Source organism: Cupressus sempervirens, chromosome 5, assembly GCF_028749045.1.
Source record: "Cupressus sempervirens isolate cs-2001-9-10 chromosome 5, ASM2874904v1, whole genome shotgun sequence".
Lineage (NCBI taxonomy): Eukaryota > Viridiplantae > Streptophyta > Pinopsida > Cupressales > Cupressaceae > Cupressus > Cupressus sempervirens.
The window spans coordinates 134768659-134789756 of NC_143122.1; the positions used below are offsets into that span (position 1 = coordinate 134768659).

The 21098-nt window shown below is 36.2% G+C and overlaps 1 pseudogene; it reads right to left on the reverse strand.

Moving 5' to 3' along the window:
• LOC149554868 (uncharacterized) overlaps positions 1 to 14646 on the reverse strand; it is a 93192-nt pseudogene extending 78546 nt beyond the window's left edge.
• Between the last annotated feature and the right edge of the window lie 6452 nt (positions 14647 to 21098).

Sequence of the window (21098 nt, forward strand, 5' to 3'; positions counted from 1 at the left end):
AAATTAAGTGGATTAGGTACATACTCAATCATGTTCACAATGGGAAACTATGGTTAGAGAAGCTAACTTGTTAATCACAAAGAAGATGATTCATAAGATTACCAGTCTCCCCATGCTAAGTAAAGCAAAAACTACCAAAACCCTAGGTCGAGAGGAGTTATAGAACAAAACCCTAGCTGAATGGGACGGTAGAGGTTTGAAGCTTAGCACTGTATCTGATGTTAAATTAAGGTTTGACATTCATGTCATTGCCCACAAAATTTATAGCTCCAATCATTTGAATAGTGTGCCCTGTGAGGCTATTGATTTGGCATTCAAAATTGTGAAGAAAAATCTCAAATTTGACCTGTCAGAATTGTTGTTGAAACAATTTAACAAGAATATGGACAACCTAAGGACTTCAAAGAATAATCCCTACAAATTTGGTTCCCTATTAATTTTTTTATTTTTCTATATTCAAAAATTCTTTCCATCCAAAAGAACTATTGTGTGGAGAAAAGATGTTCCAATTTTATATCAGATTAATGAGCTTATCGCTAGCATGGGTGAAAACTTTGAAAAGGTTATGGATAACTATTTTGAAGACTTCAAGGAAAGAATGAATAACAAGTTCCAAATTCCACCCAAACTAATTGAAGATTACAAAGATGATGTATGCTTCATGGTTGACTGTGATAAGGTATACATTCAGGGAGTCAGACCTCGAGTTGCATGGGTGAAACCTCTTCCTTATGAGGTAAATATTGATGAGGCCAGGGACATTATTGAAGCACTAGTAAATGAGCTTGTAGATCCTAAGCTTCTTTCCTTTGGCACTTATCATGAAGCCAAGACTAGAATTGAGCTTGAAATCAAGCTACCCCAGGATATAAGCAAAGGCAAGAGAAAGATAGCAATCAAGCAAGTTGAATGTAACATTATTAGGAAATTTTGAAAGTTCTTTTAATAATGTAGCATCACTTTTTGCCAAACTTTGTGATGTTTCTGGTTTTACTAAAGAAATAAAGGATAACCTAAATAAGATTGACATTGATATGTAATCAAATGCATCCAAGTTAAAGGTGGACTCCTCCTCCACAACCTCCCATCACACCAAAATTAGATATTTGGCAGATGTACAGGCAAAACTATTGAGAGAGGAAGCAAGGATCTAGTCTACACTCATAGATATCCAAAACATGATCCTTCCTATCATGGACACAATGTAGAAACATCTTGCTCATTGCAAAACATTAGTCCAAGATCAGAACTTCTCAGTGGCTGATCACTTGATCCAATTATTAGTAGAAGTTCAAATTTCTCTCTCCACCTATCAAATTTTGCAGCAGACTTGGGATAATACTTTTGCCACCATCCTTAAGGTACATCAAGAATTTCTATCTCACTTTGGTGTAGTCATATAGACTATATATATGTAGTCCTTTGGAATTATTGTCAAAAAGGGGGAGAGATTCAACATAATAAATGAGGAGAATTATCACTATAAGTGATAGGGTGAGTTAGCACTCATTAGAGTTAGCATGTGTACATAAGTATCTTTCTATATACATTGTAAGTCATCAAGAAGGTACATAGAAATGTATATGCAACAGTTCTACAAAGATCAATTTTGAAAAAACCAAAATTCATTGAGTCAGGTTATGTACATATGTTTTGGCTTATAAGTGTTTTTCCACTAATGCCAAAGGGGGAGATTGTTGGCATTATATTGTATTTATCATTAGTGACAACACTTACTCGATTCTAAATGATTACCGAGTTCATCACTCAATCTATAGTGTATACCGAGCATTCAGTGGTTACCTTGTAGGTTCATCACTTAAGTAGTTCATACCGAGCATTCCTGAAGCTACCAAATGAGTGTGCAGTCAAGTAAGTTCATACCGAGCATTCATGAAGCTATTGAGTAGGTGTGCAGCCTAGCAGTATCTATCGAGCATATAGTGTTCACCGAGCTTCATAGTGTTTACCAAGTGATGGAAGCCCAATTTTTACCGAGTAATGAAAGTGTAGTGTTTACCAAGTGAAAGCAAGCTAAATGAAGGATGCAATTTTTATGGAGTGATACTATATCTACCAAGTCTCCAATGGTTGCCGAGTTCAGAACTATGTCAAGTGATTAATATAGACCGAGCCTTCACTTATATCGAGTGCATGATGATGCCAAGTAATGCAGTGGACGCCGAGTATCAGAAGGTCACCGTGTTAGTTCAATGAACTCAAGTTATTTAATATTTGGTTGACTCGGTAATATTTTGTTCACTTGTGTTTTGGCCGACCTTGCAATTGTAATTATTGGAATGGTATATATTTAATATATTATATCATTTACAATGTATGAAGGATGTATCAAGATAGACATGTAATACTTTGAGAAGAATGAAAGTGAATTAGCAGCAGAGCAGAGTATTCAACAAGGTCTACAAGGAGTAGTAAAGATTCATCAGTCACAAGAGGTGATCTGTACTTCAAGGATCTAATTAGCAATCAAGGTGTAAGTAGATCCACTATTTCATCCTAATAGGTGAATCAGTTTTGTAAATCCTTTAATAGGGTAGACTTAACAGTCTTTGTATAAATCTCCTAATAGAGTGCATACTTCACTGTATGTTTGTAAATCCTCTAACAAGGTGGACCCAACAGTCCTTTGTGCTCCTAACAGGGTAGATCACCAAAAGTGGTCAATGTAAGCCTTAATAGGACAACTTCATACTGCAGTAACAAAGTTTTGTAGGTATCATCCCCACCCTAGTTTTACTTTCTATTTGGAAGGTTTTGGGGTTACCAAATCACTGTGTACATATGTAATGGATGTTTTTTTTCTCATATATACAGTAGATTAGATAAATGAATGGTGAATAGTATATATGGTTAAAGTGTTGAATTGTTTAAATTTTTTAAGTTACTGATTCACCCCTCCCCTCTCAGTAACCTATCATATCTTAAATATTTCCAACACCTCTATGTTTAGAGGGGAAACTCCCTTGTAAGCTAATTTTTTAAATTTTTCAATAAAAATAATTAGAACTTAGAATATAAAAAGGAAACCATTGATAGAAAATGTACCACATGAGTTCAATGTTTCCATAAAATCAATGTAAACTATTAATGTAAACAATCAAGAACTACACTTGAGAGCTATCACTGACACAATGTTGATTCGATAATTTATGAACATTTGCACAATAACATGAAAACACCCATTACACAGAAAGAATCAACATTTCAACTTTCATATATGTAAAAAGAGAACTCAAAATGTGTTTCCTTTTTATTTCTTTGCACCAAGAACATAAAAGAAATTTGTAATCACAAGAATAAGATCTGTACACACTTTCCAAAAATTGCCTTGTTATCAAAACATAAGTGTTCCTTGTCTCCAAGTCCAAAAAAGTTCCTTATTACATTGAGATTCATAAATTTGTATCTATTCTAGAATAACTAACCTTTTAGGTTCATAAATACTCAAAAAGTTAGATTTTGGACTACTTTGAAGATAGTTCGTAACCAACTCTAACTTTCAATGCTTAACTATAGTTTTAAAAAGTTAAGACATTGACCAAAACCAAAATTAATTCTAAAGCTAACATTTTTTACAAAATATATAAACAAAAATCTAAGACAACTTTAGATATATCCACTTCTAACTTTCAACTATAATCACTAATATTTCCAGAGCTTGCTCTTTGATTTATAGCTATTGTGAGTAGCTGAGTCAAGTTTGCCTTGTATGGTCTAAATGATTTGATGACCTATTCCAAAGCCTTGTTTCTAATGATGACTAAACTCTGCATTTTCAGGTTGTATAGATCATGTTTCTTTCTAACTTCATCCAGCTCTAGGATATAACCTAGAAATTTTTGAATACAAAAGTCCAACATTGCTAAGAGACTACTCAATCTCATCATAATGCTAGCATCTGAACTTTGTTTACTACCAAGTTCAGTGTAGATTTTTAGCTCTATGCACTCCAAAATGGAAGATATGTCTAGATCCTGAGTATGTTCGCTAATAGGGATACCTTCTACAATCATTTGTATATTCCCCAAGGCCTTCTTTTTTAGTAATACACAGGAGTTAAGAATTACTCTCCTTCATCCAATCGTTGATTCATGCTATCAATCTTCCATCTGATGTTTTCTAGCCATATGTCAATTTTCTCTTCTTCTCCACTAGTGACTAACTGTAGCAATTTGACTATATCATTATCCATTCATTTAATCTCTACTAAATTAGCATCAATTTCTCTCCATAATGTTTGTTGTTCCTTGAGAGTTGTTAACTCTATTTAAATGTTTTTTTTGTATATGATCCACTCCATATGTAACCTTAACCTCTTGAAATAGGCTTGATGTTCATTCTTTCATGCTTTTTATCCATGCTTTCACCATCTTACCATAAGTTTTTCATTCTCCTATGTCTTGAATGGTTTCTTCATCAAATATTTTCTTGGGATCTCCTATGGTTTTTGTAGATGAGCCAATATTTGGAAAGGAATCACCGACCATCAATCAAATGCATGAAGAAAGGGCTCAAACTTGAAACTTGAGTTGATTCTTAGCTTGTTTATCTCTCCTTGGTTGTTCCATTAGGATAGCAGCTAACACTTGAAAATTGTGTTCTCTTCCTTCACAGGTGGTCCAACCTAGATCCACTTTAGCAATGTTGAAATCAGCTTCATTTGCCTCATTTATCTCTTTCTCTATGATTGGTTGTGCAATTTCAACAAATAAGTTTCTTGAGGTATGATTCACTGCCAGTCTAGAATCTATTCTAGTCTTCCTCATTTTTGCACCTTTATGCACTAAATTAGCTATGACATCCAGGTTTGGTGCTTCCAATTGAATCATTCTTTTCTTCTTTCTCTCTATGTTTTAACCAAGATGTTGAAATACGAGTAGATGGGTTGATTACTAAAGGAACTTGTAGGACTATAGATGATAAATCCAAGTTATGTACATTTTCTACAACTCGTATCTCTTGAGTTGCTTCCGCACTTTCAGTAGATAATGAGTGTGCATGAGACACTATGGGTTTTAAAGTCTTCTCCTTGGGTTCTGATCTCCTCTTCCTAGTAATTGTATTGAGTTCACATGTTGAAACTAGATCAACTCCTTTGTCCAAATCTTCACCATCATCTCCACCTTGTGTGCTGTGTAAAGAACTAGAGGAAGTAGGGATAGAAGATGGAATGGTTGTCCAATTGATGTACCTTCTTGAGAATTATTATTTTTCTTTGCACTGCCTCTTCCTATTGATCTAGTAGCTTTGGCTTCTTTAGATTTATTTCTTAACCAATTTTTAGTTTGTTAAATCACAAAGAAGGTCCTTTCCTTGAGGTCTTTCAATTTCAGTAGAGACCAATTAATATACAGAAATTCTAACAACTATATCTTCTCAAAGAAGAAAGGATCAATTAAGTCTAATCCATCCTCTTTTATGCCTATCACATACCATCCCACTTTGTAATTAATGATTTTTTGTACTATGAATCTCATCTAGTCTCTTCTTCTCACTTCGAAGTCATTTTCATAGTTCACTCAATAATCTTCCATTGTAGGGAAATGGAGATAGTTAGGTCCAAGTGCCAAGTTATTTTTAACATATCCACTGCCATCAAATGGGAAGCAACTATGAAAAGAGTGAAAAGTTGTGTTCACCATGGATCTCTCGATATTTTGAGCATCTAAAGAAGAAAGACAACTATAGTGCCCAATACTGATTGGGAAAGGGATTCAATCTTTTGTTCCTACACTTTTTGTTTACCTAACCAATTTGTCTGTGAACTTCTTAAAACACCAACCTATCATCTATGAAATGAGGCAACATGAGAGGACAATCTTGAAAACCTCCAATACATATGTAAGTGAACCAGGGGTATTGTATGAGGAAGCTTTCATAAGTACTGACGAGACTGGCTACTTCAAGAGAAATTTGAAGTCCTATATCTCCCTATAGTTTCTTGGTTGTGAGCATATAAAAAGCATCATGCACCCTGTGGAAGTTTGCTTTGCTTTTTTTAAATTACAATTGGGGATAATAATTATAAATTTTTGTTGTTAAGTTATACTTCCCATAAAGATTAAGACCAGGCCATGACTTCATAGTAGCAATTGTGTACATTAGGTATGAGGACATGTAAAATGTTTGACTTGCATTGAATTCGATTAACTGATGATGAAGGGCATCACTAATTATTTCTCCCCAATCTATAAATTGGTTTCTAGTGGTGATGGTATTAATGTACAAAAACATCCAATCCTAAAAATCTTAAACTATATGATTTCTCACCACTCTATTAAGAAGAATTATCATACCAAAAATGTCTTCATTAAAGATATTTCTATGTACCACTCTTGATAACTATGACTGTCCTTGTCTAGGTTGATCCAACCAACTCCTAGTAAAGGCATTCATACATATTTTCTTATTCTGATGGAAGTATCCTTGGGAACCTTCTCTAGAAATTTTTGTGTATTATTTTCTTATTGGCAATCTGAATGTGGTGAAGATGGACACTAGATCTAGCCTTGCCATGATAATACCTCTTGAGGTCTTGATGTCTTTGGAATTCTGATCATACACCTTGATACATTCCAAAACTAGTTCTACACATTAAACTACAAGTGGGAGTCCTCCTGCATGGGATAGACCACTTTCCAATGTTCATTGCACTAGGGGTGATTTATCTTTTCTGGTCATCATTTTCCAAAAGTTTGTAATTTCCATATGTGCCATCTTTGTATCTGATATCTCGGGAAGCATGCTTGTTAATATCATAGGAGGCTCTCTACCTTGGAATTTGTACCTCATTGTATTGCTCAAAAAACTCCTTGTTTGGGTGGTTTGGCTTTGACATCTACCAACGTATCATCTCAAAGTTCTGTTTGTGACAAATTCTGAAATGTAGTTCTAAAACTTTGATTATTGTGCTTCAATTACTTTGATGAATGTCTAAAATTGCTTACACCCCATCTTTTGTTTAAAACTTCTCTTCATAAGACCATTTTGATGTGATCAACTTAAGGTATCAAAATTATTCTTGTCACTGCCATGATATTGGTGGTCTTCATGGGGATTTCAAGCATTCCTCTCATGCATAGAATTTAAAACTTATCATATTCTCCATAGACATTTGGTTAAACAATTATCAGCCATCTTCTATATCATATGAGTGTTCCTAAAAGTGTTTCTTGACAACTCACATTATTTATTTTTACCACTATATGATGTTTTGTGATATCACACTAGTAGCTTGAGTTGATGCCAGGAAATCATTCACTGTCTATGATGCTCATTATTTCAACCATGACATGCACACTCTATTTGAATATCTTTTTAAATTGTGGCATTACCATGTGGCTTGCTTGCTCAATACTTGAATAGTTCTTCATCAACCTCTTTAAGGTAATGTGTCAACTCACTCATTCACTATGTCTTCATGTTTTGTCTTATATTAGCAATAGAAAAGACAATCCAGCCTCAATGTGAGGGGCAACTCTTTAATGCATTATGTCAAATAATTGACAAGCTAAACATAAATCTTTGACCAATCTTAGTGATAGAATGAATGGTATGTCTGGCTTGCTTCAATGCCTTATATAGGCTTGTGTTTTGAAGGTTATGTCAAATAGTTGACACACATTATTATTGTCACCTTCAAATAGTTGGAGTGCTGAAACTATCTTGCAAGGATGAATTACCAATTCTAATCCCAGTTAATGTCTTTGTGAGCTGAAGAGTGGGCTACATACAAGTGTGTTAATCTCCATCAAGGCCACAGGTCTCAACTTCAATATTAAAGTTCCAAACAATACTAAAATATTAAAGCTTTGAAGTGAGATGTGGAACATGTGGTTATGATTCTAGTGAGGTTTTGGTGTCAAGCCTTCTGCAACACTTTGCATTCTACTCTAAAAATCTTTTCCAATTGTTTGTGCATTAAATTAAGAACCTTCACTATAACATGGGCACCATTAGGTAGGATTCCTTTGTACATTGATCCAAATCTATTTGTTTTTGCTAGGAGCTACTCATATGAGATATGTGGATGCTCCACCTTTTTAAGGATTTTACCAATTGTTTGTTTAAATTCTGCTCTACTGAGTCTACTTTGCAACTTTCTTTTCCACAAAATTCCCAAAACTAGACAACAAATTATGAGAATGGTAATAGCAACTAGTGCACCTAGTATTTTGAATGTCAAATGGCTTCTCCCCTTTGAAGTGTTGTCTACTAAATCATAGTTTTTCAAGTTCAAATGCTCAATTCTTTTTAAAGACTCTAGAAATCAACTTGTTAATTTATTGTTTGACAAGTCCAACCAATCAAGAGACCCTAAAGCCTCTGGAATTTCACCATTTAATTTGTTGTTTGACAGGTCCAATAGCTTAAGCTAATTCATATCCCCTAAAGCCTGTAGAATTTCACCTATTAATTTTTTGTTTGATAGGTCCAACTTCTTAAGCTGACTCATATTCTCTAAAGTCTCTAGAATTTCACCAGTAAACATGGTGCTGGAAAAATCCAAATAGTATATAAATTTCAGGTTGCATAGAGTAAAAGGAATCTTGCCTATCAAGGAATTGTGGCTCAGATCTAGAACACCATCTTGATCCCTACCAAGCAAGGGAAGGTTGCCAATTCCTGATGGAATTTCTCCTATGAGATTGTTTCTATCCAATTTGAGCTCTTGTAGGAGCTTACAATTTCGTATATTCAATGGGATGATTCCTGTTAGATAATTTTTCTATAAATACAAAGTAGTCAAGTGCTCAAGGTAATTTTGGAGGATATGTTGCTAGATAATAGATTGTGACTCAAATCCACAAGAGTCAAATTAGATAAATTTGATGAGAAGTTGTGAGGTATCTCTCTAGAAAGATGATTAAAGGAAAGGTCCAGATCCTCCAGACTACTTAATGATAACAATTGGGGAGGAATGAATCCTATCAATTGATTGTGGCTGAGATCGAGGACATGCAAATTTTTCAAAGAAGACAATTGGGTCAGAATAAGCCCTTTTTTTCATTATAGCTTAGATCAAGGACTTGCAGATTTCTCAAAGGAGATAATTGTAGGAGGATAGGTCCTAAAAAATTGTTGGAAGAGAGACGCAAAAATTTCAAATTGGGAAAGCTGGCAACACAGTCAGGGATTAGGCCTTGTAGGAGGCTATTACTAATTTATCAAGAAGTTGAAGGGATGGAAACTGACAAACATACAACAAAATACTAGTGTTCCTAATATAAAAATCAAACAAGTCAAGCCCAACAACATCATCATCTCCATTTTCACTATAACTGACACCATGCCATTGGCATGGGTCGGACTGAACATCCCAAGAAGACTTGGGGCTTAAATAAATGGAGATATTTTTTAGAACTTCAACTTGTGTGGTGTTGAGAGAGATTGATAAAGTTAGAAATGATAGCGTCAAGAATAACAGAGGAACAAGATGTGTGCAAATGTACCTCATTGTAGACTAGTGTTGATCCCCATTCAAAGATGTTGGGATTTTAGTCATTCGAAGTAGTGCAATTATATGTATAAACTTCAAATTGGTTCAGTAAGAGAAAAATAGTGGTCAGCATTAATATAATGATTTAATGGCTCATAAAGAGTCCACCAAGGATCAAGTCTTGCTAAGTGTAAGGCCCAAAGACATCATAAGGGATGAGGTTAGGATCGTGCCCCAGGAAAATTTGGCAGCGTGGATGCTCCTCAGTCCTTGGCTCTTAGCCAAAGAGGTTTCAGGCATGCGTGGGCCCATGTTAGGTACCTAAAACATCTTTGTGGATGACCTCCATGAATTTTTTTTTGTATGAATTAAATATTGTATTTATAAATTATATTGTTCTTTAAGTTATCAATGAGGTTAGATGTTTATGTTAATTTATATAAACTTCAGTTTGATTAAGTAAGAGACAAATAATGAAACAAAATATAATCTTAGTCAATGTTAATATAATGATTTTTTTATAAACTTTCTATGAATTAAATATTGTATCTACAAATATATTTTTCATAAGATCATCAATGATGTAAGATGGTTCTAATTTATTGGTTTATGTAAATATTCTTTTATACAATTTTTTTGACATCCTCTATTGCTCTTATTTTAAAAGTAAGATTATCAATGAAGTAAGATGGTTCTAATTTATTGGTTTATCTAAACATTTTTTTATACAATTTTTTTGACATCCTCTATTGCTCTTATTTTAAAAGTTCAATTAGTGTAGAATTTTTATAGTGATTAAAAAATAGAGCAACTTTAACAGAAAAGAAGAAACTAAGATAAGAGTAAAATTCAATCTTTTATTATTCAATGTTTACAATAAGCATACCATAATTTAAATAGTAAATAAAAATAAATTAGATAAGGTCTTAAATTTAGAGCTTCAATTATGCTTTAATTATGTTCTTAAGCTAACAATTACCATTCTAATAATAGTTATCATTTTTATTTGTGAAATTACTAATAAATCACGAGACATTTGTTTATTAGTTCCTCCAATACCTATGGAATCATTTAGTTCCATTTTTTTTTTGACTAAATTGATTGACCAATAGCTATAAAGTATTAAATTCTATTAAGGAAAAACTTTATAATTGATTATTATTTTTTTAATAAAAAAAAAAGATTGTTCTTATTTTTCATTGGATAGAGCAATAAAGAAAATCAAAATTTTTCACAAGAAATTAAGAAACAATACTTCTAGAAATCTCTATTAAAATTGGGAAAGTTCTAGAGTTCTCTATCTAGACAAGCTTACATATCAGAGGGCACAAAAATGATTGTTGAGTTGCATAGAAACAATGGTTGAGTTGCCCCATGCATATTGTTTTGATTAGGAAGTAAATGAGATCAATGGTACCTTGATATACCATGGCCATTGGAGTAGCTTTCTTTAACATTTTTGGCACAAATTATTGTTGAATTTGGTTTTATAGCATAGAATATGTTCAGATTTTTCTTTGAATGTCTCTTAACATAATGCTTGGTTGTTAAATGGCGAGTGTTGCCTAAGGCCCTTATCATCGTCATTGTCATTTCTTCAATTTGTAGCTGCTTCATTTAGCACAATTGGCACTCTTTCTCCAAATAGGGTGCCGAAAAATTTAATTCCTTTTTCCTCAACAAATTGATTAGCATCAAGGAGCTCTCTATTGCATACATAGAAATTAACCATAAAAACTAATACACACACACACACACACACACACACACACACACACAGGTTTTCTATAGTTAATTTGAAGCTTGACAATAAGGATATGACTCAAAACTCACTCAATTGTGGATGAACAACTACTTCTAGTAGAAGATTCAACGCCTGTGGTGGAGATGATTTTCTAGGTAGGAGAATCCCCAAAGGAGATGTCCTAGCCCCCAACAAATAAGCACAGAGTGGAAACATAATAACAATGCAAGATTTGATATCAAATCACCACTCTTTATTCATAAAATAATTGACACATGCAATGTTTCAGGCTATAAGGCTTTCCCAATTATGGCCAAATACAAAGCAATTACAATAATAGTTCTGTAAGATCCCTCAAGATCCAACCCGAACACTAGCTAGTCTAGATCCACACTCTAGTAGAAACCTCCAAGGAAGATCTAGCTAGTACTTGCAAGCCCACCAAGCAATCTCCTTATTTCTAAACTACACCCACTAGCTCTTCTCACAAACTCACAACTCCATCACAATCCTACGATAAACTGCCTCACATTTGGCACTCTATCCACAGACTCAAGAAAACTTTCCCTTTAGCTTCCTCCTCCTCTCCAAGCTTCTACTAAGAAGAGATCTCACCTTGAAGCTTTCACACCTTGAAGCTTGATTAGAAATGCCCATATGCCTTGCTTAAATAGGCACTTACCATCCAAGATGTTACCAACACAACCAATGTGGGATAAAAGGTAAATGCAACTACCCTTCAACAAATATTTCATTCCCACCCAAATACAACTAAGCACCACTACATGACCCAAAAAATATTAAATACATGATTTAATAAAATATCCACAACCTTCTAAAATTCTACCTACACACCTCGATAAATGGAATGACAACCATTTTAATTTATTTTTTATATTTATGCCACCTATGCACCTCAAAAATAGAAATTCCTCTTTTTTTTCTCTTTTTCCTTTTTAAAATTTTTTTCCCTCTAATTTTTGTCACTTTCTTTCTCCTCCAATTTTTTTCCATGCAAGATGCTCTTACATCAGACTCCCTAGGTAGATAGAAAAGTGTGTCTGACACTTTGACACCAAAAGAAAGATCTACAACCATCTTCATGTTCACCATAGTTTTCCACCTCAACAAGGACAAGAAAACCAACATGAAAATCTTCCACATCTACATCCATATGTCAAACACCAAAATATCAACCATCTAATCAGCATGCTCATTCCTAGGAACAAACTGAACATAATGCTTCATCAAAAAACCCTCATTCACATTAGCAACTAGTGAATCCACACTAGTAGCAACAAACCTTGCATCAGCAACAACATGTAGATCTCCATCAATGCATTCCAAACTCACAACACCGGCAGTCTCATTACTCACAACAAGATGCTCTACAAAATAAAAGCCACCAACACCAACAACTGGATCATCCATGACCCATTGCTCTACAATATCCATGTTAGACTCAACCAACTAATCATGAAAACCAATCTCCATCCCAACATCAACAAGGTTAGGAATATCTTTAGCAACAACCTCTAGTTGCTCTGTAGGTTTTGCATTAGGCCCCACAAACTGATCAACAAAATAAACATCTTCCATCTTGACCTTACGATGCCATCTTCTCTCACAAACAAGTCTCTTAACTGGCCAAACAACTCTCTTTTGAATCGGTAGACTCTAGCTCCACAAACAACTATAGAATTCCTTCCTCACCCCATCCTTAACTCAATCAACCAAGCTAGCTTCAAACTAAGTAGATATCATAGAAAGCCTCCTCTCGACCACATCACAAAGATTTGCAATCATCTCAAGGTCCAATTCTCTTGGAGCCATCTCCCAAGATCTTCATAAAACCTCTGCAACAAATCCTTCCCATGCTCCTTGTGACAACCTAAAATTGTTTACAATTTAGATCACAACCTACCACCTTGCATGAACAATCAGGAACCACACCATAGATCTATATTCTGCAAATGATCATGCCTTAACAAGTTTAGTCTTCCATCTTTGCATCTATCGATCAATCTGCATGTCCTCCCAAGGTCTCGGTGAAAACTGCCACAACTTTGGTGATTTGTGTACATGCTCAAGAGAAACTGGGCTCTGATACCATTCTAATGCAATGCAAGGTAGGAGAATCCCCAAAGGAGATGTCCTAGCCCCTAGAAAATAAGCACATAGTGGAAACACAAGAACAATGCAAGATCTAATATCAAATCACCACTCTTTATTCATAAAATAACTGTTTCATGCAATGTGTTGAGTTGTAAGGCCTTCCCAATTATGGTCAAATACAAAGCAATTACAATAATAGTTCTGTAAGATCCCTCAAGATCCAACCCAAACACTAGCTAGTACAAATCCACACTCTGGAGAAACAACCAAGGAAGATCTAGCTAGTACTCACAAGCCCACCAAACAATCTCCTTATTTCTAAACTACACCCACTAGCTCTTCTCACAAACTCAAAACTCTACCACAATCTTACTGTAAACTACCTCACATTCGGTGCTCTGTCCATAGACTTAGGAAAACTCACCCTTTAGCTTTCTCCTTCTCTCCAAGCTTCTACTAAGAAGATATTACACCTTTAAGCTTTTACATCTTGAAGCTTTCACAACTTGAAGCTTGATTAGAAATTTTCATATGCCTTGCTTAAATAGGCACTTACCACCCAAGATGTTACCAACACAACCAATGTGGGATAAAAGGTAAATGAAACTACCCTTCAACAAATATTTAATTCCCACCCAAATACAACTAAGCATCAATACGTGACCCAACAAATATTAAATACATGATTTAATAAAATATCCACAACCTTATGGAATTCCACCTACACACCTCAATAAATGGAATGACAACCATTTTTATTTATTTTTCTATTTATGCCACCTATGCACCTCGAAAATAGAAATTCCTCTTTTTTTCTCTTTTTCCTTTTTTTAAATTTTCCCTCTAATTTTTGTCACTTTCTCTCTCCTCCAAATTTTTTTTCCATGCAGGATGCTCCTGCATCAGACTCCCTAGGTAGATAGAAAAGTGTGTCTGACACTTTGACAGCAAAAGAAAGATCTACAACTGTCTTCATCTTCACCAAAGGTTTCCACCTCAACAAGGACAAGAAAACAAACATACAAATCTTCCACATCTGCATCCATATGTCAAACACCAAAATCTCAATCATCCAATCAGCATGCTCACTCTTAGGAACAAACTAAACATAATGCTTCATCAATAAACCCTCATTCACAGCAGCAACTAGTGAATCCACACTAGTAGCAAAAAACCCCGCATCAGCAACAACATGTAGATCTCTGTCAACACATTCAAAACTCACAACACCAACAGTCTCATTGCTCACAATAGGATGCTCTGTAACATACAAGCCACCACCAACAACAATTGGATCATCCACGACTAAGTGCTTTGCAATCTCCATGTTAGACTCAACCAACTAATCATGAAAACTAATCTCCATCCCAACATCAACAATGTTAGGAATATCTTTAGAAACAACCTCTAGTTGCTCTGCAGGTTCTACATTAGGCTCTACAAACTAATCAGAAAAATCAACCTCTTCCACCTTGACCTTACGATGCCATCTTCTCTCACAAACAAGTCTCTTAACTGGCCAAACAACTCTCTTTCAGATCAATAGACTCCAGCTCCACAAATAGCTATGAAATTCCTTCCTCACCCCATCCTTAACTCGATCAGCCAAGCTAGCTTCAAACCAAGAAAATATCACATGAAACCTCCTCTCCACCACATCACAAGGATTTGCAATTATCTCAGGGTCTAATCCTCTCGAAGCCATTTCCCAAGATCTTTGTAAACCCTCTACAACAAATCCTTCCCATGCTCCTTATGACAACCTCAAATTGTTTGCAAGTTAGATCACAACCTACCACCTCACATGAAAAACTAGGAACCACACCATAGATCTATATTCCACAATTGATCATGCCTAACAACTTCATTTTTCCATCTCTGCATCCATCGATCAATATGCATGTCCTCCCAAGGTCCTAGTGTAAACTACCACAACTTTGGTGATTTGTCTACATGCTCAAGAACAACTGGGCTTTGATACCATTCTGATGTAGCACAAGGTAGGAGAATCCCCAAAGGAGATGTCCTAGCCCCTAGAAAGTAAGCACATATTGGAAACACAACAACAATGCAAGATCTGATATCAAATCACCACTCTTTATTCATAAAATAACTATTACATGCAATGTGTTGGGCTATAAGGCCTTCCTAGTTACGGCTAAATACAAAAGCAATTACAATAACAATTCTATAAGATCCCTCAAGATCCAACCTAAACACTAGCTAGTCCAAATCAACACTCTGGTAGAAACCTCCAAGGAAGATCTAGCTGGTACTCGCAAGCCCACCAAACAATCTCCTTGTTTCTAAATTGCACCCACTATCTCTTCTCACAAAATCACAACTCCACCACAATCTTGCTATAAACTGCCTCACATTTGATGCTCTATCCACAGACTTAAGAAAACTCACCCTTTAGCTTTCTCCTTCTCTCCAAGCTTCTACTAAGAAGAGATCACACCTTCAATCTTTCACATCTTGAAGCTTTAACTACTTAAAGCTTGATTAGAAATGCTCATATGCCTTGCTTAAATAGGCACTTACCACCCAAGTTGTTACCAACACAACCCATGTGGGATAAAAGGTAAATGTAACTACCCTTCAACAAATATTTAATTCCCACCCAAATACAACTAAGCACCACTACATGACCCAACAAATATTAAATACATGATTTAATAAAATATCCACAACCTTCTAGAATTCCACCTACACACCTCGATACATGGAATGACAACCATTTTAATTTATTTTTCTATTTATGCCACCTATGCACTCAAAAATAGAAATTCCTCTATTTGTTTTTTCTTTTTCCTTTTATTTTTTTTTCATCTAATTTTTGTCACTTTCTCTCTCCTTTAAACAAAAATTTCCATACAAGATGCTCTTGCATCAAAGAGTCACAACTACTCTGAGTGGATTAACAATTCAAACTCTAAACTACACCATGGTTTTCCTGCCGGCTCAATGCATGATTTAAAAGCCTATAAAATTGTCCAGGCTTGAATGAAAATTTTGTGCATAAATGGTATATAAGCACCCTTTGAAACCACAAAAAAATTGTGCAAAAACACCATCAATTAAGCTCGAAGAACACTATAGCCCTTGTCACATTTGAGCAACATGATTTGTGGTAGAAATATCTTCGTGATGACTTCTTGTAAACACTAAGTTGCAACACAAACACAACCCCCTGGCCCATCTATACAAGTTGTCCATTCCATGCCATTTAGTATTTCCTCTAACCCTGAAGCATATGCCATGTAAACATGTGCATACACAATTTATATATACCAAAAAAACATATATAGTCCTATATCTATTCTCTTCACTCCCTTCAATTCCACATGTTCTTTATGATCATTTCCTCTATGTTGTTGTCAATCTCCTAATTTTAGGGAATAGTTGTCATGGGAGCCATGACCGGCTGAAATAACAAAGCCAAGCTTAGATAATTGAAGTTTATTTTGACTCTACTTCTATTAGTTGCTCTATCAAATCTATTAATATCTCCCACAAGTGCTCTGTGACTCATAAACTTGTGTAACATGAATCAAAGTAAATGATGGAGGCATACAAAAATTTTGTTTTCAAAATGTGAGAAAACATGGTTACCTATTTTTTGAACATGTGCAATCTAATGATGACTAATCTCTTTGGATTAGGAATCATGCTTAAGTAATGAATCCTTCTTTTCCTCAATACTCACTGGTGAATGATTTCAACTCCAATGAATGACAAATCAATGCACCTAATTTTGCTCCATTTGGCCCTCTCAAAACCAAAGATTCAAAATTAAGCTTAAATATGCAATCCCATGTACCACTACCCCAATAATATACCCAAAGAACCATAGAATTATCCCTTTCACATCCTAATTCCTCAGAATATTTTGATTTCCTTTTTCCCAATATAAAAACCATTAATATGAACTCCCAAATAGGATAGTTCTCTGTCAATGTCATCATAACCCTTGGCTACTTCTTTTCTATTTGAAAATTGATCAGATCTCTTGATCATAAAAAACTAGTTGCTTCCATGAAGCTACACATGTTGCAAAAGGGATCTATGTTATAAGAGATATGGTCTGGCTTCAACCCTTGTGTTTTCATTTCCTTTAGAATTCCTATAGATTTACTCCACTATCCATTTTTGTCACACAAATTAATCAAACTATAAATCATGAACCATGCCATTCTACTAGATTTTGGTTTACAAAAACCTCCCCTTTGTGATTGACTTCCTCTACTTGCCTCTAAAGCTCTCTGTGATGACAGGGTTTGCAATACCACTTGAAATGATTTGTGAGCCTTTAGTTATAATTTTACTTTACTATGCAAGCTCAATGGGAAACACTTCTGTGGTTGTATCACATCCTTCCATGAAACAAGCTTGCAAGACTCTTCGTAACAATGTCTTCCAGTACACATCTATAGTAGAAAACAATTGTGCATGAGATTCTAGTATCAAATATTAATAATATCTTGTAGTTGACATCTACAATAGCAAAAAATTGTGCATGAGACTCCAGTAACAAATATTACAATAGTAGAGGAAAATAATATGCAAGTGGCATATTACATTTGAAGATGTATAACATGATGATACATGGATAATGGTATAACATGATGATTTACATTAATTGATGCTACAAGCGGTGGTAAAAAATTATAGAGCTTGTCACATAGAAAATGGTACCCAGTGATGGTCGGGGCTTCTTTGAAGTGGTATGCTCACCTATGCAAGGGAATTTTGAAAATTATAATAGAAATAAACTAAGTTCTTTGTGACTTGCAAATGCAAGTGCAATGAAGTTACAAATAAATGTGTCTTTTTATTTTTGTGGCATTACAATTTTCAATGTGGTGGACCACACTTGATAGGACAAAGCACAAGAGCTAAACTATGGACACATATACACATCCAAGATTTACATATAAGTAGTGTTCAAAAAAAAAATTTGAGAAGTAATATGAGTGTAACCTTCTCACATGCTTCTACCTAGAGGTAAACAAAAGAAACACAAAATGTATTTGAGGGTAAGTGCACAAAGTTGTGGTGCCAAAAAGGGGGTATAAGTGGACACATTTTTTCTAAAATCAATAATTTCTAAACTTTAACAAGAATTTGAAGATAGTTATGCTCAAAATTTTAAGATATGACAAAAATAAAAGTAGTAGTCCTTTCAATCTAGTTTCTAGACTACTAATTTTTTTCCAAAATGGTTTAGTTTTAGGTCCTCGAAAAAGGGGGCCACAAAAAGTGATATTGTTTATTTAGAAAAAACCATAACATAGTACAAATTGTGGCCCCCCTAAAACTTTAATTTAATTTTTTGAAATTCTTTAATCACTCTAGTCAAAAGTTACCTATGACTGTGTAATTTATTCCATATTTTTCAGGTAATTTTATAATGTGTATTTTTTTTAATGAATTTTTTAATTGGACACATCTCAAAAATGTGAAATATATTTGTGCTCCCCCTTAGAGATGATTGAAAACTAATCTAAAATCAAAACTTTTTTTCTTTCAAAGTGTGTAGAATGGAGTCTAATTTCTAAAAAACTAAGTTGTTGCAAAATTTGATCAATGAGCTAAAATCTATAGCCCAATTAGTACATGTTGGTTTTTGACAAAAAATGGACATACATTCAAAAGAAATTATAGTTGAAAGGCTTGAAATAGTTTAAATAAAAAATAAATTATATGGTTATATAGCTAACATAGAGACCTACCATGTTATGTAACTTGATTTTATTGATGCTAACCTATGAGGAAACTTGAAGGAGAGCACAAAAAAGAAATCAATCATTTTTTGTATGTTTGTAGCAAAACATGTCTCAGACTAGTTTAGAGACTCCAAAAGTTTGGGTTGGATCCCCAAGGCAAAACCAAGCCTTAGGCTTGGTTGAATGCAAAGCTTTAAATAGTGCATGTGCACTATAGTGCATGTGTGCTATAGTGCACATGCGCTATTTAAAGGTTTTCAAATTTCATCTTAAGAGCATGTGCGCACTTTAGTGCGTACGCACTTTAGTGCACATGCACTATTAAGACCTAAATTTGGAAGGAGAGAGGTAGAGAAAGAGAGAGAGGGGGGGAGATGGGAGTGTGTGTGTGTGTGTGTGTGTGTGTGTGTGTGTGTGTGTGTGAGTGATAGAGAGAGAGAGAGAGAGAGAGAGAGAGAGTAGGGGATGAGAGAGGGGAGAGAGAGAGAGTAGGGGATGGGTGAGAGAGGAAGTGTGAGAGAATGAGTAGGGGGTGGCAGAGAGAGAGTAGGGGATAGGAGAGAGAGTGAGAGTAGGGGATGGAAGAGAGTAGAGAGAGAGGGAGAGAGAGAGTAGGTGGTGGGAGAGGGAGTGGGAGAGGGGGAGAGAGAGAGGGGGGATGGGAATGTGTGTGTGAGAGGGAGAGTAGGGGATGGAGAGCAGAGAGAGGGAGATGGAAGTGAGTGTGTGTGAAAGAGAGAGAGAGTAGCCTAAGAGAGAGAGAGAGTAGGGGATGTGAGAGAGAGTGGGAGAGGGAGAGAGAGATAGGGGTGATGGGAGTGTGTGTAAGAGAGAGAGCAAGGGATGGGATAGAGTGTATGTGTGTGTGTGTGTGTGTGTGTGAGTAAGAGAGAGAGAGAGAGTAGGGGGTGGCAGAGAGATTACATGATGGGAAAGAGAGATTGAGAGTAGGGGATGGGGTGAGATAGAGAGAGAGAGAGAGAGAGGAGGAGGAGTAGGAGTATGGGAGTGTGTCTAAGAGAGAGAGAGTAGGGGATGGGAGAGGAGAGAGAGAGGGGGGATGGGTGTGTATGTGTGTGTGAAAGAGAGAGAGAGAGATTAGGGGATGGGAGAGAGAGTAGGTGGTGGGAGAGAGAGTGGGAGACGGGGAGAGAGAGGGGGATGGGAGTGTGTGTAAGAGAGAGTAGGGGATGGGAGAGAGTGTAAGAGTGTGAGAGAGAGTAGGGCTGGTAGAGAGAGTAGGGGATGTGAGAGAGAGAGAGAGTAAAGAGGGAGAGAGAGAGAGAGAGAGAGAGAGAGAGAGAGTAGGCAGTGGGAGAGGGAGAGAGAGGGGGGGATGGAGTGTGTGTGAGAGATCTAGAGAGTAGGGTACGGGAGAGGAGAGTGAGATGAGGGATGGGAGTGTCTATCTGTGAAAGAGAGAGAGTAGGGAATGGGAGAGTGGAGAGAGGGAGAGAGTAGCAAGAGAGAGAGGAGATAGGAGAGAGAGTGTGTGAGAGAGAGTAGGTGGTGGGAGAGGGGGAGAGAGAGGGGGGGATGGGAGTGTGTGTGAGAGATCTAGAGAGTAGGGGATGGGAGAGGAGAGAGAGGGGGGGATGGGAGTGTGTGTTTGTGAAAGAGAGAGTAGGGAATGGGAGAGGGGAGAGAGAGAGTAGCCAGAGAGAGAGTAGGTGGTGGGAGAGGGAGTGGGAAAGGGAGAGAGAATAGGGGATGGGAGAGAGTGTAAGACTATGAGAGAGAGTAGGGAGTGGCAAAGAGAGAGTATGGGATGGGAGAGAGAGAGTGAGAGAGAGTAGGTGGTGGGAGAGGGAGTGGGAGAGGGGGAGAGAGAGGAGGATGAGAGTGTGTGAGAGAGAGTGGGAGAGGGAGAGCGAGAGCGAGAGAGGGTGAGAGTGTGTGAGTGTGAGAGAGAGAGAGAGTAGGGAATGGGAGAGGAGAGAGAAGGGGGATGGGAGAGTGTGTGTGTGTGTGCAAAAGAGAGAGAGTAAGGGATGGGAGAGGGGAGAGAGAGAGAGAGAGTAGGGGATGGGAGAGAGAGAGTAGGTGGTGG